Raw genomic sequence first — 15,138 nt, 5'->3', positions numbered from 1 at the left:
GGAAGGTTCGCCAGTTTGCGGAAATCAAGAGATTTGTAATTGTTGTCAGTCTCAATTCCCCAGTTCTTCCTGTCTGTCTTTATCACTGCCTTTTCCTACCCTTTGTCGCCCCTCCTGCCCCCTTAGATTGGATAATCATCTCAAACACCCCCTTCAAGACCTCCTAGACTTCTCTTTCTGAACACATAACTGAATCTGTGCCTCTATTTTTCAAATGAGACAAGACCACTTCAACTGGCTCAGGGGTCAATCTCAGGGGGGATCTGATCTGGCCATAATTGAATTTGAGGGGTCAGATGAAGCGCGTGGCTCTTCCCCCTCGACAGCTGCGATAACCTCAGGAGAAAAGAACGAGAGGAATACGAAGGTGGACTCAGTCAGGAGCAAGAAAGATTAAATCTAGCTGGTTTTGAATACACAGCCCAAACTCTACATGTTGGCTTTCACGGGGAGAGGATTACATTTGGATGCAATTCATAGCATGCATGACGGAGAAAAACATTGAGACTTTAACTGACTAGATGTGAAAGATGAGGCATGTTGAATCAATTTCTCTCCCGTCATTAAAGCCAAGACCACCTGTGTCTATTATCAGACAACGCACTCATGCTGTCTGTTTAAAACTGACAACATGACCGCTCCATTCACTTCGCAACCACCATCCCAGACAGGTTCAAGGGGGCGTCGGGATGCAGAGGTTGCAGGTGTTTGTGGCCACAGGATGGGCAGACGTCGCACCTTAACCCCGCTCTCTTTACAAACCCACTGAATTGAATTTTGGTGTGCTTTGCAACGCCCATTACCAATTCTAGTCAGCGCTCTTCCTCTGGTGTCCTTGTTACAGGGTGCATCAGTGAGTTACTCGATGTTTATCAAATGAAGTGTGTTTCGACGTGTACGAGCAGTCTGGTTTCCTAATTAAACATGCCTCCATTTGAAAGCAACATTTTTGCCTTTGTGATTGGTGTCATCAGGCCCTCGCGTTTCAGAATGCCGAATTATACAGCCGGCATATATTCACTACCTATGTGGTAAAAAAAAAAAAAGTCACATTTTAACCAGGAACAAGCTCCTATTTTCGTATTGAATGACTTATGTATGGTACCACTGTCTTGTGCCTTTGTGCCTTTCAAAAGCCTCCCTTCTTGCATTAATGGACATGTGCATGTTTAAAAGCATTCCAATCAATGAGACTGAGTCTTCTAATGGGGCCTCCTTTCAGGAAGGGAAGCTGGAATATACGTTTTCATTACAAGGACCAGAGTGCAGTGTTCACTCAGCGCACTCAGCCCAGTATTGAAATAAGAGGTGCGCTGCGTGATTACCGAAGAGAGTAAAAAGCTTCCCAGAGATAGAAGATAGTGAAGACGGATACGTGTTCGCTCTCTTTTTTTTTTTTTTTTTTTTTTTTTTTCTCATCATCCCTCCTTTGATGCACCTTTTTAATCGTGAAGGGATGAACGGAGCAGAGGTTGCTGATGGTTTCCGTGCCTGATAATGCGTTGATGGCGACAATGCGGCTGATGATAGTGATTTGATTCTGGAATGCCGAGCTTGGTAATGCACATTTAAAGTTTTAAACTGGTAAAACGGCGGCACAAAGAGACACACACATTAAATATTTGCCTCGTTTACATTGTAAGAAGGCGTCGTCAGAGTACTCCGTGAAATGTTTGGCTCAGTAAATACTGAAGCTGAGGGGGTTTCTTTTTGAAGAAGGAAAATAATAAAAATATACAATATGGAATATTCAAAATAATAAAAGAGCTTTCCAACAGGTGGGCTGGACAACTCAAGGAACGTAGTTAGTAAAACAAGTACATGTACATAAAGGCCAGCATGTAAAGCTCGTTCAGTCTTCTGACCCTTGTGAAACATTTTGGGCACTATAGGGTGAAGCTATCGACACCTTAAGGCTCCACATTTTGTTTTTAATTACTGAGCTATAACAAATGAGCATGTGATGTCACCCGGGGACTCTTGGAGCAGCGTTTAGCCACTTTACATTTGCAATAATCGGCAGCACCGTCTCTCAGCGATCGCAGATCACAAACAGAATTTTTGATGCCGCCCGCAGATCAGCTAAGTAAAGAGAATCAAAAACAAGCCAGAAATGTCGCTCCGTGGGGGATCACAAGCGGGGATGGCAGCTATTAGATTCTTTGACAAGAATAGAAAAGGTGTTGTTTAATTACCAGGTTTTAAGGTGGCGTGAGAGCAGAGTGTGAGCGCCATATAAATAATTGTTGATAGCAGCTAAGTGCTCAAAAGTGCCAACAGAATTCCCGCTGTCGCTCTTCTCTCATGTTGAGAGTGCAGATGTGTGGTGTCATTGTGTGTTTGTGTGTGTGTCTCAGATAGCGTTTTCTCACTTTGCTCTAAGTTAAATACACTTAATACTCAACCCCACCCCACCCACCCCTTCTTTTACTTTTTAATACGAAAATATCTCCATTAGGTATAATTAGAAGTGAATGAAGTTTCAATTTCCCAACTTCCAGCAAATATAATTAATCAAACTAATTTGTGACACATTTAATAAACTTGATATTGCCTTTGGTAATGAATTGCACTTGAGCAAAAAATTAATTACTCTTTCCTATTGTGGCGGCAAATATTGAAATAATTTAATTAGGAAGTGGGACCTGTTGCCAAGCCTTTTGTGGCAGGTTTGGTTTTGGGTGGCGTTTGGTATGTTATGCAAATGTCTTCATGTTTTGTTGATATACTGCCAGGCAGGTCTGAGTTGATAAAACATTTGGTTGACCCGGTTAAAGTTCCTTTAAAATGTCATAATTTAACATTAATTGACTAAACTGCACATTTCCACCAATCCTAGAAACAACTCTTATCACATATTTTGTCTCTCCAACTGCACTTTGCTGGTTAACATCCCAGAACTGGGAGTCATGATAGTAGTAGTTCATTAATCTCATCTTTTGTCCTCCTCGTATCTCTTACCAGCAGATTGCACTATTTTAAGCAGCTATTCTCAGATCGGCCCTGATAATAGCGTGAGCAGCGAAGGGGCATTTGGATTGGAGGGGTATAGAACTACGTTTCCATCTAATTACCATCTGAGAATTGGCTCTCATTTTCATTCCACCGTGATGGAGGGCGCTGTTCGGTGTTGTCTGACATCCGCTCACGTTGTTAATGACGGTGGTCGCTGGCGTTAAAAGTCGACACACAGACCGGAGGAAGTGCGAAAACCTCATCACACACACCTTTACAGTCACCGAGGCTGTAATATCAGACAGTCCGTGCGTTCAGAGGAATATGGTAATGTAATTTACACTTTACTGATCATATACAGTGTAGATGTAGTACCATAAATACAATGCAATATCATTATAGTCAGCTGGCGGTGAAAATAGGTCTGGACCATCAGAGGTCTACTGACAAACTCAAGTTTCCTTCCCAGCCATCAACTTTTTTGTTTGAAGGTTTTTCTGTCGCACAATGTCGCACTGTGTTTGAATGAGCTACTTAACTATTACTTTTTGCAAAATTTAAAATGTTCCCATCACTCTCAGCTCAACAGTTTATATTCATATATATATATATATATATATATTTGCAGCACTTATCTCACTAGCAGCATCTTGAATTTTGATCATCTTGACATTATTTGAGCTACAATTTTAAAATCCACATTGCTCTCTATTATTGTACACAAACACCCAAGCATTTTAACACAAACATTTCACTGAAAGCTCTAAAAGAATTACACCTTCCAGCTACTTTGTAGCTACAACTTTGGTCCCCATTTTATTCAATGTTGTATAAAAGTATAATAAAAAAAAAAAACACATGGGTCCTCAATTGCTTTGAAACTCCATATTCAAAAGATTTCCAAGGCGCAGAGACTATGTCACCAGAATGAATTCATTCTTCACTATGTGATATTCACACACGGGCATTAGCATATTTTACCTTAATGTGCAAAGTGTAGATATGCCAACTGGGAGGTTTGTCAGTCATCTAGTAGAGAAGATATTTGATACGTAGACTACTGATTTTGCTCTCCAGGCGGCAAAGTCGGTGTGACTCTGCTCACGCTTAATTTCTAAACTTGCTGTTGAGAGAAACTTTATCCTATAACTGGGAAAATTAAAAGTACTTGACAATTCATAGTCGTGCCTGTAACGGCTTGTGGACACTTTGACAAGAAGCAAGACATTTTGGTGTGTTCATCTGCATCTGCAATAAGATACTTTAAATATTGCATAAGCTGTGGAGACGAATAAAACGCATCCACTTCCATATTTCTGCCCAAGTTGTTTAGCGTTGACATGCTCCCATTATGTGGCGTTCAAAGATTTGATACATGATTGTCAGTTCCTCATGAACATGAACAAGCATGGCTCAGCTGATGACATCTTGTTTTGGGAGAAACAAATAAAACCAAGACGACAAACACGAGCGCATTCTGTTCAACAGACATACAATACTTGTCAAATAAAAGTATGGAACAATCAATTCCAACACAAACCATATCGTTGTTGTCGTTGTTGGCTTTGATTTAAAGCGACCGTGCGGCTAATTCATGTTAGTATGGAGTTGGCCGTGTTTCCGAGAGGTTCGCACCGGAATGGCTGATATTTTCCTTAAAACAAACCAAAAAAAAGAGACAATTCAGACATGGAAAAAAAAAAAATATATATATATATATATAGTAGAGCTTCAGAGAGCAACAGATTTCTGCCTGTAGAGTTATGGATTTTTAAAGGGAATGAGACCCCCGTGAGCATCACAAGGTTATCCGGCTGAACATTTTTGCATGAAATGACTCACCGTGCGTAGTCATGACTGGGGAGTGTGAGCTGACGGCAGAAGTCATGCATTCAGGATCCGTCATCTCCTCCACGTCCTCCACTGAACATACACTTGTATTCTCTGAGAACACTGAGTTATGTTTCATCTGTTCAACAGCAGGGAATGAATCTCACAGAAATCTTATTCTCTGGAATAATACAGAGGAGATAAAAGGGGGGGGGGGGTTGGTTGTGTGTGTTTGTGTGTGAGAGAGTAGCAGAGTGGGAGTCAGACAGTAATGTTGAAAGAGCCTGTCTGTGTGTTTGATGCATGCAATGTGTTTTCTGTGTGTGTGTGTGTGTGTGTTACAGTAAAACCTCCCAGTGGCTCATGCCGGGCCCAGCTGGGGTTGTATTATGCCTCACCGGCTCACTAGCACCCCCTACTGCTACGCCGCTGACGCCAAGTAACAAGCCGATTTCACAGCTCTTCAGGCCCCTGAGAGTGCACATTTAGCGCGTGTGTGTGTGTGTGTGTGTGTGTGTGCAGGTGGCTAGATGGGAGCCTGAAATCCTTCAGTGGAGCAGACATGGTTGCTGAGCTTGATGCCCCATTTTAACAGTTTTAAATTCAAGCCTTTAAGCATGACCCCTGTCTCTCTGTCTCACACACACACACACACACACACACACACACACACACACACACAGATCACACACATTCCATTATCTTTCTGTTAAAACATTGAATGGTGCCTGTTCATGCACGGATACACTAGTTTCTGACAAACACACAATTGCATTTTGTGCATTTTAGCGCATTGATCGAGTTGCTGGAGTCAATATTGTCCTGAGCTGTAAGTCACGTGAGCGTGCGAGTGTATGTGCGTGCATGCGTGTGTTATGGCTAATGAGGGAGGACCGGTGCACTGCCCAGGGGGCCCTTCCTGGAGCGCTACTCCAGCTCAGACAGCGGGATGATTAATGGAATGTAAATGTTGATGGATTATTGAACAGGGAAATGATAAAGTTGGCCCATGCTTCCATAAAAACCAGGAAAGGCACTTGGAGTTGATCTGTGTGTGTGTGTGTGTGTGTGTGTGCGTGCACAGGAGGGTGTTTATAAGGGCAAACCTAATAGCCTGAGGTTTAAAAGCCACGACCCTTTAACCTGCTTTTAAATAGCTAAACAGACAAGCAGCGGCAGAGCTGGTAAAAGCCAAGTGCACAGCAAAAATCAATGGGATTTTTAAGTGGGTCATCAATACTCAGAGAAATTAAAATTACACTGATATGATACAATTAAATCCTCAATTGGATAATCACATTAAAGTACAATGTTTTCTGTTTCTTTCTCTTCTCTGTTGTCATTGTAATTCACTTACAGACTAGTATCAAGTCTCAAAAACAGAGTGAGTGGGAAACCTCTGCTCTTTGTCTTATTCAATAGCTGTCAGCTCAAGTAATTAATTACCAGCAGAAGGAAGGCGCTCATGGACTCGATACTAAATGAGGAAAAATTGCATGCTGGATAATACACAGCGATACGAATAGCAAGATGCCCCATCTCATAGTTTTCCAAGAGGGGGGTGGGGGCACAAACTCAGTCAAGATTAAATCATATATCTCATTTAATTAATTCCCGTTTTTATTGCATTTGTGTGTTAGGTTTGTGTATCTCTGCGTGCCTCTGAGTGACTGTCTGGCAGCACACCATCACACAAACATACTGTACAGCAGGTTGGTTGGTTTACCGACAATAATAAAAAGCCACAGGAAAAAAAAAAAAAAAGCAAAAACGGAGGCGATATGCTTTGAGTGAGATACATATATTGACATCTTATGCATAAATATAATTATAATCCTACTCAACATCTAGATGCAAAGCCAGATGAAGTGTTCTTTATATACCAAAGGAGAAAAAGTTTGTACACTGCGCAAAATAAAGGAAGAAACAGAGCAAGCTCCTATGACTTGTATCCTTGACTTTGAATTTCAAACCCCACATATCTCAATATCTTATCTCCTCTTGGATGCTTAAAGTTCAGCTCAGCGGATTTGAATCAACAGACAAACTTCAGGGGGAGAAAGAGGATTAGTCGATTGTTGCCCTCGCCACACTTGAGCTGAATACAAGAAGTCCTGCTTTGGCAGGGGCAGACTGTGTGCTGTTTTTACTAGACCTCCCCTATAGGAACACACAACACATACCAAATGAAGCTCCTCTAAAGGCCACTTGCATAACTCTTCAGTGAAGAATGACCTTTTATGTTCCTTTTTTTTTTCCTCCTTCTTTTCTCTCTTTACTGGTACGACACCCAGTCACAGCCAAAGACTGAATAGTGTAATAAGTTTCATGGCTTACAGAGCTGCTCTGAAAAGGTTTATTTATAGTAAAACATAATTCTGTCTGTTTTTGGGAAATGTGGCACTGCTAGAATAGTTTTTTCCTCTTATGACACTCATGGAATGATCACTGAGGTTATTCAGTAGGATAGGTTTGCGTTTTCATATTTATTCTTTTACGCACAAGCTATGAGAGAAAAGGGATTCAGATAAGTTCGAAAATTCCCATCATTGATCGAAGCTGTGGGTAGCCTTCCTGTTCTCATTGATTGAGGTTGTTCAAATTTTCCTGATTTCACATACTGTTGGGTTGAACAATCCACATCAGAGAATGTATTAATGGCTTTGATATGAACATATCTAAAAGTAAAATTCCTAGAAAGCGCAGGAAACAATGTACAGGTGTCTGATATATTATGTCCAATATGCTACTTTCCAAGCACGAATGAAGACATCTGCATTTTACTGCTGATAAAAGATGATTCCCGCCATGTTGGGTCAACTCAAAACATCCCTACGTCAGCCTGTTGCAGCCTACCTGCTAACAAGCCGGTTGTTGAGAAGCACCGTTGCGGTGTGAAGGCCTCCCCAGCGCTGTGCCATTAAGCAGCTTGAAGGAGATCATCATTTTCTCATAACAAACAGTAGATTATTATTTCACAGGCAGCTTCCTCGAATGGAAAATTAGCTTCTGCTAACCGGGTGTCTTTCCATCCCCATTCACGGGCGGCAAATTACCTCGCAAAGAAAAACTGCGTAAATGAAACTAATCGCAGGAAAAAGTGATCCCTACCTTGTGCTGGCAGGAGCCATCAAGCCGCTCTGAGATGGGCTCCTTATAGCTGAGCTCCTAAGAGGTTGAGGAGCCCACAAAGAGAAGCAACAAATTGCTGTTTGTGGTGCAATTTACCAGTATTTTTTATCCAATTCCTTTGGATGCACAAATGATTGCATTCATTACAGAGATGTCTTTTGTCATGCTTGGATTTAGCAGCTGGTGTTGCATATAATTATTTTCACAATCTGGTGCATGTTCGCAAACAGCATTTTCCATCAAATGTGGCAGCATACATCACATTCAAAACACCAAATACAGTTGCATGGCTCGCCGCCCAGGCCTGACCCTTGCCATCACGGCTGTCAATGCAAAACGCTCTTCCTTATCCTCACGGGGTGACGCGGCATATTGAATACATTCAAGTGTATTGTGTTTTGTTTTTTTTTTCCCATACACTGTTCGCAGACATGCAGACTTAACCTTGAGCTCCCATTGAGATGACTGTGAGTGATCGATCGATTAGCCCAGTCATTCATTATACAAATCATTTCTTTTCACCAAATGATGAATGGGGTGAGGGAAGTGTCACAGGAGGGAAGCAAGGGCCGAAAAAAGGAAGGAAGCATGACAGGTCAAGCGGTTGAGCTGATATTTTGATGTCAAAGAGGCCGAGGCTTGTGGTGCTGTAAATGGCACAAGACTTAAAAAATAAAAAAAGGAGCAATCTGATCAATGATCTCTAGCAGCTACACACAAAATTGTTACTTATCATAGATAAAATACAAGAATATCGCTCATGTGCACCAAATGAATTCAATAAATTGTGTTTGTTAGATAATGGTGGCATCTATTAAAAAAAAAAAAAAAAAAAAAAAAAAAAAAGATCAAACGTCATTGAATTAATTCACAGTGGCAAAAATAAATTTGGCAGCCTGATTGGTGAAAGTGTGGTCAGTGACATTAAAGTCTGATCTCAACTACTGTTTGCAAATTCAATTTTAATTGGAATCCAATTTTGAAGCCCCCAAAAGCGTATTTTTCTAAATCATAGTGTCTTCCACTTTCACAAAACACGCTCTTCCGGAGTGAGTTTCACATGAGGGAATTGTGTATGTGTGTTTTTCTAAGTAACATATGTCAATAAGTTTTTGGATATGGAGGGCGAACAGGAGTTCAACTCTCTGAGAGAACTTTTTCAGCTTTAACTTTGCTGCCGAAGTGAAACCAGAACTTTTGGGTTCTACTCCTGCAGTAGAAAAATGTCAGAATAAAGTTGCAAAAAATGCAGCCATGGAGCATAACCAACCCAACAGCGTTACGCTTTTTATGAAACAATTTAATAATGTTTTAAATCAGAATTTTTCCCTAATGGACACCAAGATCGAACAAAACCAGCGTCTCCATTTAGACTATAAACTGCTGCTGTGAAGGTTAATTTGTCTCACATCATCGAGAAGATGATGAGGAGAGAGAATCATGTTCATTTAATCACGAATATTGGATTCCATATAGGAAAGTTAAACAATGTTTAAGTGAATTTTAGTTACTTCTTTTTCCTTTTTGTGCACAAATATAACAAACTTGGCAATAACTTGGTTCTGCTCGAGCTTTTATTAGTGTCCAAACTACTGCCCAAATCTAGCCAACAGTAGCCATAGGCCTATGCCCTTATACTGCATTATCAAGCAAAAGTTTGCCAGCATTAGCCAATATGGATTACTGCTCTTACAGGAAGAGGAGAGGTGGTGTCAACAAAACCCCTGAGTGTGTGCTTGCTCTTCGCTAACACTTTGCTGCACATTGACATCTCTCTTTAGGGAGAAAGGAACATTTTCGAGTTGTTGAAGTTGCTGTAAAATCTATAATATTTGAGTCGTATTCTGGAATACTGTACTGCTTCATTCAGAGTGTTGTGTGTGTTTTTTTTTTGTTTGTTTTTTTTCATTTCGTTGCTTGCAATGAGTGCGTGATTACCTGACCTCTGTATAATCCACAGATACGGGGTTTTTGTCCTTTGTGCAGTTCACAACAAATTCGATCGTTCATGTGGATTGCTTTCATTGATTCCTATATTACCTCTGTCCCACAAGACCAACATGTATTCTGCATCACCTTATTCCCCTTTACACACCTCACTGCTCTCTAATAATGTGACCCTTTTGTACGAAACCCACACGGCCCACTGGGATTAGACCAATTTAAGATATTCACAGTGGCGGGGGCGAACATATCATTATGCGTTAAATCTCTGGACGAGCCACATACCAATTAATTGAATCATAGCGATACACGGTTAGGGCCAGAGGCTACAGACGGAGGGAAGTAGGCCTCGTGGAGAAGGGATGGAAAATCGCAGCTACACGGATGAAGGAGGAGGCGAGAGGTGGGGAGCAACCTCAGGAGGATTGTAGCTTAAGGCAGCCCCCCTTTTCTAGGCAATGGATCTTCAATGTATGTAATTAGACGGGGCAGGGCGGGGGTCTTGGCAGCGTTTTTCATTTAATGTATTGCTGATACGTCTTGCGGTGTGTGATGTATGTAAAAGAGGTGGTGGCGGGAGGGGCAGGGGGCGCTTGAATAAAAGCATGCACCATAACACAGTTAAATGAAGATTTATTTAAGCGTGTGGATGGGGTGAAATTCAAAGATTGGGCTAAGCCGGCACCATGGGACCTGGAAAAAAAAAAAAAAAAAAAACGTGGAATGTATTAACATTCTGGTCCGTGAGCATAACTCCATCTTTCATGATGATGGACTTTGACTGGTAGCTCAGCAGCCTACAGGAAGTGGTTTGCCTGTCGTCTGCCTCATGGCTATGACAACAGGAGGCGCAGAAAAAGCAGCCCCCGGGGGGCTTTGGGGTGAGGAGGGGCGTTGGGCTGATGGCTCCGGTGTGGCCCGAATAGGTTGATCAATGATTGGTATGTCTTGGTGAGATTATTTCATTCTTCTTGCAAATTGGAATAGCACGCAGATATTAGGATGAATGCTGCTGAGCCTCGAGTGTCACGATGATGCTCGGTGATGTATGTTTGTAAGGCACGTTCAAACAGAGCAGAAGAAGGGGTGGGGTTGAACGGAGGGAGACACTGTACCTCCCTGTTGATGACGATCAGAAGCATTGGAGACAACAACAAAAAAAAGAATATATAGGATTCTACACTGCTGCGATGAAAGAAAGCAAGATGGATGTGGCAGCCGTCCAGACTGTGATAAGAGCATGAGCAATGCACACTCTTGCAAGTCGCCCCCTTCGCCTTCGTGCATTCGGCACGGCGCTCCAGTTGGTATTCAGTTCATGAGGTAAAGAACAGAAAGGGGAGCTTCACTCCTCTTCCCATTCTGCGCTCTTTTTCTCCCTCTCCGGCTCTCCATCATTGTGCCAATGATAGATGGAAATCTCAGGCTGCTGTAAATTGAACATTTCGTCCAGTAGACCATTCACAACGCGATGCCCCCCCCCCCCTCCCCTCCACCGCTGCTATGCTATCATAGACATCATACAGCATAGTTTGCCACTGACAGGCTCGGGCTTTAATGGAATAGTTTGAAACGCTCAAGTGTTGACAATGGTGCACAAGATAGGGGAGGGCTTGGGAGGGGATAGTTGAAACCGCGCAGCAGCTGACAGAAGTGATGCTGGCACTAGTTTTAATGGACGATCAACATCAAAATACCTCAAAGGTTTTAGCATTTCTGCTGTTTTTTTTTGTTTTTTTTTTGAGGGGGGTGTTAGTTAGACACCAAATAAAAACAAATGAGCCAGTTAAGTTTATAAGCATATTGACCTTGATGGCTTGAGTATTCATCTGAGCTGTGCCTTTTCTGAACTAGAATAAGAACTGCCCAGCACAGAATAAAGCAAAACAAAAAAAAAAACAACCCAAAACTCTCCCATCTCAGCAGTTGCCAGCCTCTGTCTCTTTCTTTTCTCGTTTCTTTCCTCTCCCTCTCTTCTTTATCTTTCTCTGGGTGATGTCTCCAGTTCAAAGCACACACTGCACACGGACGGGGACTTAATCTGCCGAGCATGCTACAAAGGCGACCTTGAGGGGAGGTTTGATTGAGGTGTTCAAAACCCGGGTGAAAAAGAGGATTGATAGAATCAAGCAAGTAAGATTACTTCACATTCTGTACCACACCCACCCCGGCTGACCTGGGGATACTGTTGCAAATGAAGCGCCGGTGCAAGTTTGCGAGGGGAGGTGGGTGGGGGGGTGAATGAGAGTGATGGGAGAGCAGAGGAAAAAGAGAATGAAGGTTGCCAGAGAGGAAGAGGAGCGGGGAGGGCGGGAGAGAGGGAGAGATGGCATCTGAGACAAACAAAAGGGAAGAAACTTGCTTTTATTCTTTCAAACTTCAGTCAGCTTTAGTTTGAGCAGAGTGATCAAACTAAAGTTTCATGCAGACAGCGAATATTGATGGCTTTTTTTTTTTTTTTTTTTTTTAAGCTGGCTTTGTACTGTACAAGTTTTTGATTAGTCCCCCCAAATCTTTCCACCCTCAATTGTATATGTGTTCAAGGACAAGCCAAAGAAACAAATAATTATTCCTTCTGTCTGCCATGAATGGCAAATATTTAAGAAAAATAGATGTTTGAATTTTTCGAAACATGACACTGAAAACCTGGCATGTTTGTTTTCTCATAGCTTCCTCTTCTCAAGAGGGCAAAATTGCTGGTTCCTATTGATTCCTCTTTCTCTGGCTTTGGATCTATGCAAAGTGGAACACAGTTTATTTGATACATACGCTTTGTGTTGTTACATAAATGCTCCGTTGTGTGTATTTCCTCTTTTCATCTTCACCCGCTTTTTAAAAAAAAAAGGGAAAAAAGGGGGGTGGTAGTGGGGGTGGCGGGGGGGGGGAGTCGGGACGCTGTCGGCACTACAGTCTCAGCTGCATTCATCAGTTACGAGAGCCTCGCAATTATTCCTCTTCTTTAGTCAGAACAGTCAACCTGCCAGTACCAGCAGATGAATGACTGTTGTCTCCTCAACCGGATTATTAGCCAGGAGATGTGTGTACACCGACATCTCTGACGCCTCTGTCTCCCCCTCACACCCCCACCCACCCTCCACCACCCTATTCAATAAGTTCCCCTTTGTGTTTCTCGTCAAGAAAACAAAATGCTGTTGGGAGGGAAAGGAAGAGGCAGCAGACTAGAGTGCAAAGCTTGATGAGAGGCTTGATGATGACAAGCGTGAAGGATCTGATATTGGTGCCCCCTAGAAAGCTTTATTGCTGGCTGCTGATTAGACAAAGGAAAAGTAGTTTACCCCTTCTCTGCCCTTAAACTGGTGGGGGGGGCACACAGGAAGAAATGAAATTAGCTTGCGTTGGATGTGTCGTTTGTAACTATCGGGCAAATGTAGAGTTTTATTAAAGAAATTGACGTAAATTCACATTTAGAATGACTAAATTGCCTCCTGCTGCGATATATCATTGAGCCGTTTTGTAAAGGAAATAGCTCTCCTGTCACTTTTCCACAGTAATCTGTCAATACCATCTTACTGTCCGTAATTGAATGGTTAGGTGTGTGCTTTTCCTCGTCCAATTCCCATTAGCAATCTTTTACTCTGCGTCCATGCTCTCTGGACCGTTAAGCGGTCAGCCAGGAGAAAGTCCAGGCTGGGGGTGCCCATTAATTTTGGTTACCGTCTTGTCTTATGGGTTTTGCGATCTCTGCGACCAGCAATAGAGGCCAAAGAGCTATCGTTTAAGGAGGAAAGGTGAAAAGGGGGGGAAGCTGAGCCAACGGAACGGGGGTTTCGCTCGGCTGTGGTGACATGGCCTCACCTCACGGAGCCGCTGTCATCAGCGCGGAATGTGTTTCAGGTTATCCAAGGATGTGATAGAGACCATGCTGAGGAGGAGGGAGAACAGAACAGATAGGCTTTGGGGTGGTGGTGGCGGTGAGAGCTGGGGGGTAACTGGAAGCAAGCAAGCCTAAATAGAAGCCTCCTTCATGGCTCTCCATCCAGCACATGGAAATAAGTGGCTGAAATGTGACACTTTGTTGACGACTCACAGCAACATTGTCATGAGGAATTTACATGACGGCGTAAAACGCGTGCAAAGCCACGAGCAACTTCTGTCCGAAGGCGGCAGCAGGGGCCTTGAAGATGATTTTCACGATGCTGTGCCCAACGCGCTTCACGCCATCCGTCACGCTCCAATCTCCTCTCCTCTTCTCCGCCCCGGCTGCGAGGCACTATATCTCTTCATTCTTTTCATCCGCTGCTCAGGAGATGAAGCCCAGCAACAATCGTTCCACATGCGCTCAAATGACACCCCAACACAAAAGTGACAGACACACGGACTCGAGCATGGATTCTCCTTTACCCCCTGCTCTCTTTCCCTCCATCCTCCCTTTCTTCCTTTCCTTCCTTGTGCAGCAATTCCAAATTCAATTGTCACGTCAGTTTCTGTCAGTCAAGGGGAAGGGGGGGAGGAAGAGAGAAAGCGATGAAAATTATGATTTCTCTCTCTTCAAGTCAGGACCTGTCGTGTGCAATCTACTTTGACATTCCACCTCATCAGCTTCTCGAACAATTTTGTGCAAGAGGACATACAAAAAGAAAAAAAAAAAATAGCAAAGAATATGATGGCAGTTGCCTATTCAAATGCTGAATATTAATGGCTGGGAGAGAGCGAGGCCTAGGTGCGCACACAATCATTATCCTCAGCACTTAAAAAGCACATACTCATTAATTGTCATCCAATTTTCATATCTTGCCAATCTGTTTATGGCACCCTGCTCATTCCTCACACTAAATGCTTGTGAAATGTAAAGATAGGCAGGACGCTTTGGTCTGCAGGGATCACAAAGTGAGCGAGACAATAAATGGAAATAAACAAAGGGAGGGCATGATTCATCTGACAGCTGCCAAAAAATGTCACACTTCTTTTTTTTTTTGTTGTTGTTTTATTTCAGGGTCATATTTGATTGCCTATCCCTGTGTCTTTGAGAAACTTTAAAAGCGAGACCTGTTTGACACCGGGTCGGTGATCAGAGGATGAGTCTGGCCGTGTGATCGGCCCCAGCCACTACCGGCTTGTCAGAGATAAACGGATCAAGCATTGGGAGAAATAAACAAATAAAAAAAAATATGAAAAACAAAAAACAACAAAGCACTGTGTTGGAAAGATGCAGTTCTTGTACAAACTGTATTGTGTACTTAAATGCTATTGAATGTCCAGCATTTGTCCTCACAATATGGAGGTTTTCAGCCTGATCTGCTAAAGTCTCCCTTTCTG

This window comes from Echeneis naucrates, chromosome 18 (assembly GCF_900963305.1).
Source record: "Echeneis naucrates chromosome 18, fEcheNa1.1, whole genome shotgun sequence".
In the NCBI taxonomy this organism is placed as follows: domain Eukaryota; kingdom Metazoa; phylum Chordata; class Actinopteri; order Carangiformes; family Echeneidae; genus Echeneis; species Echeneis naucrates.
The sequence above is the reverse complement of the archived record's forward strand: the minus strand, read 5'-3'. Positions refer to the sequence as shown.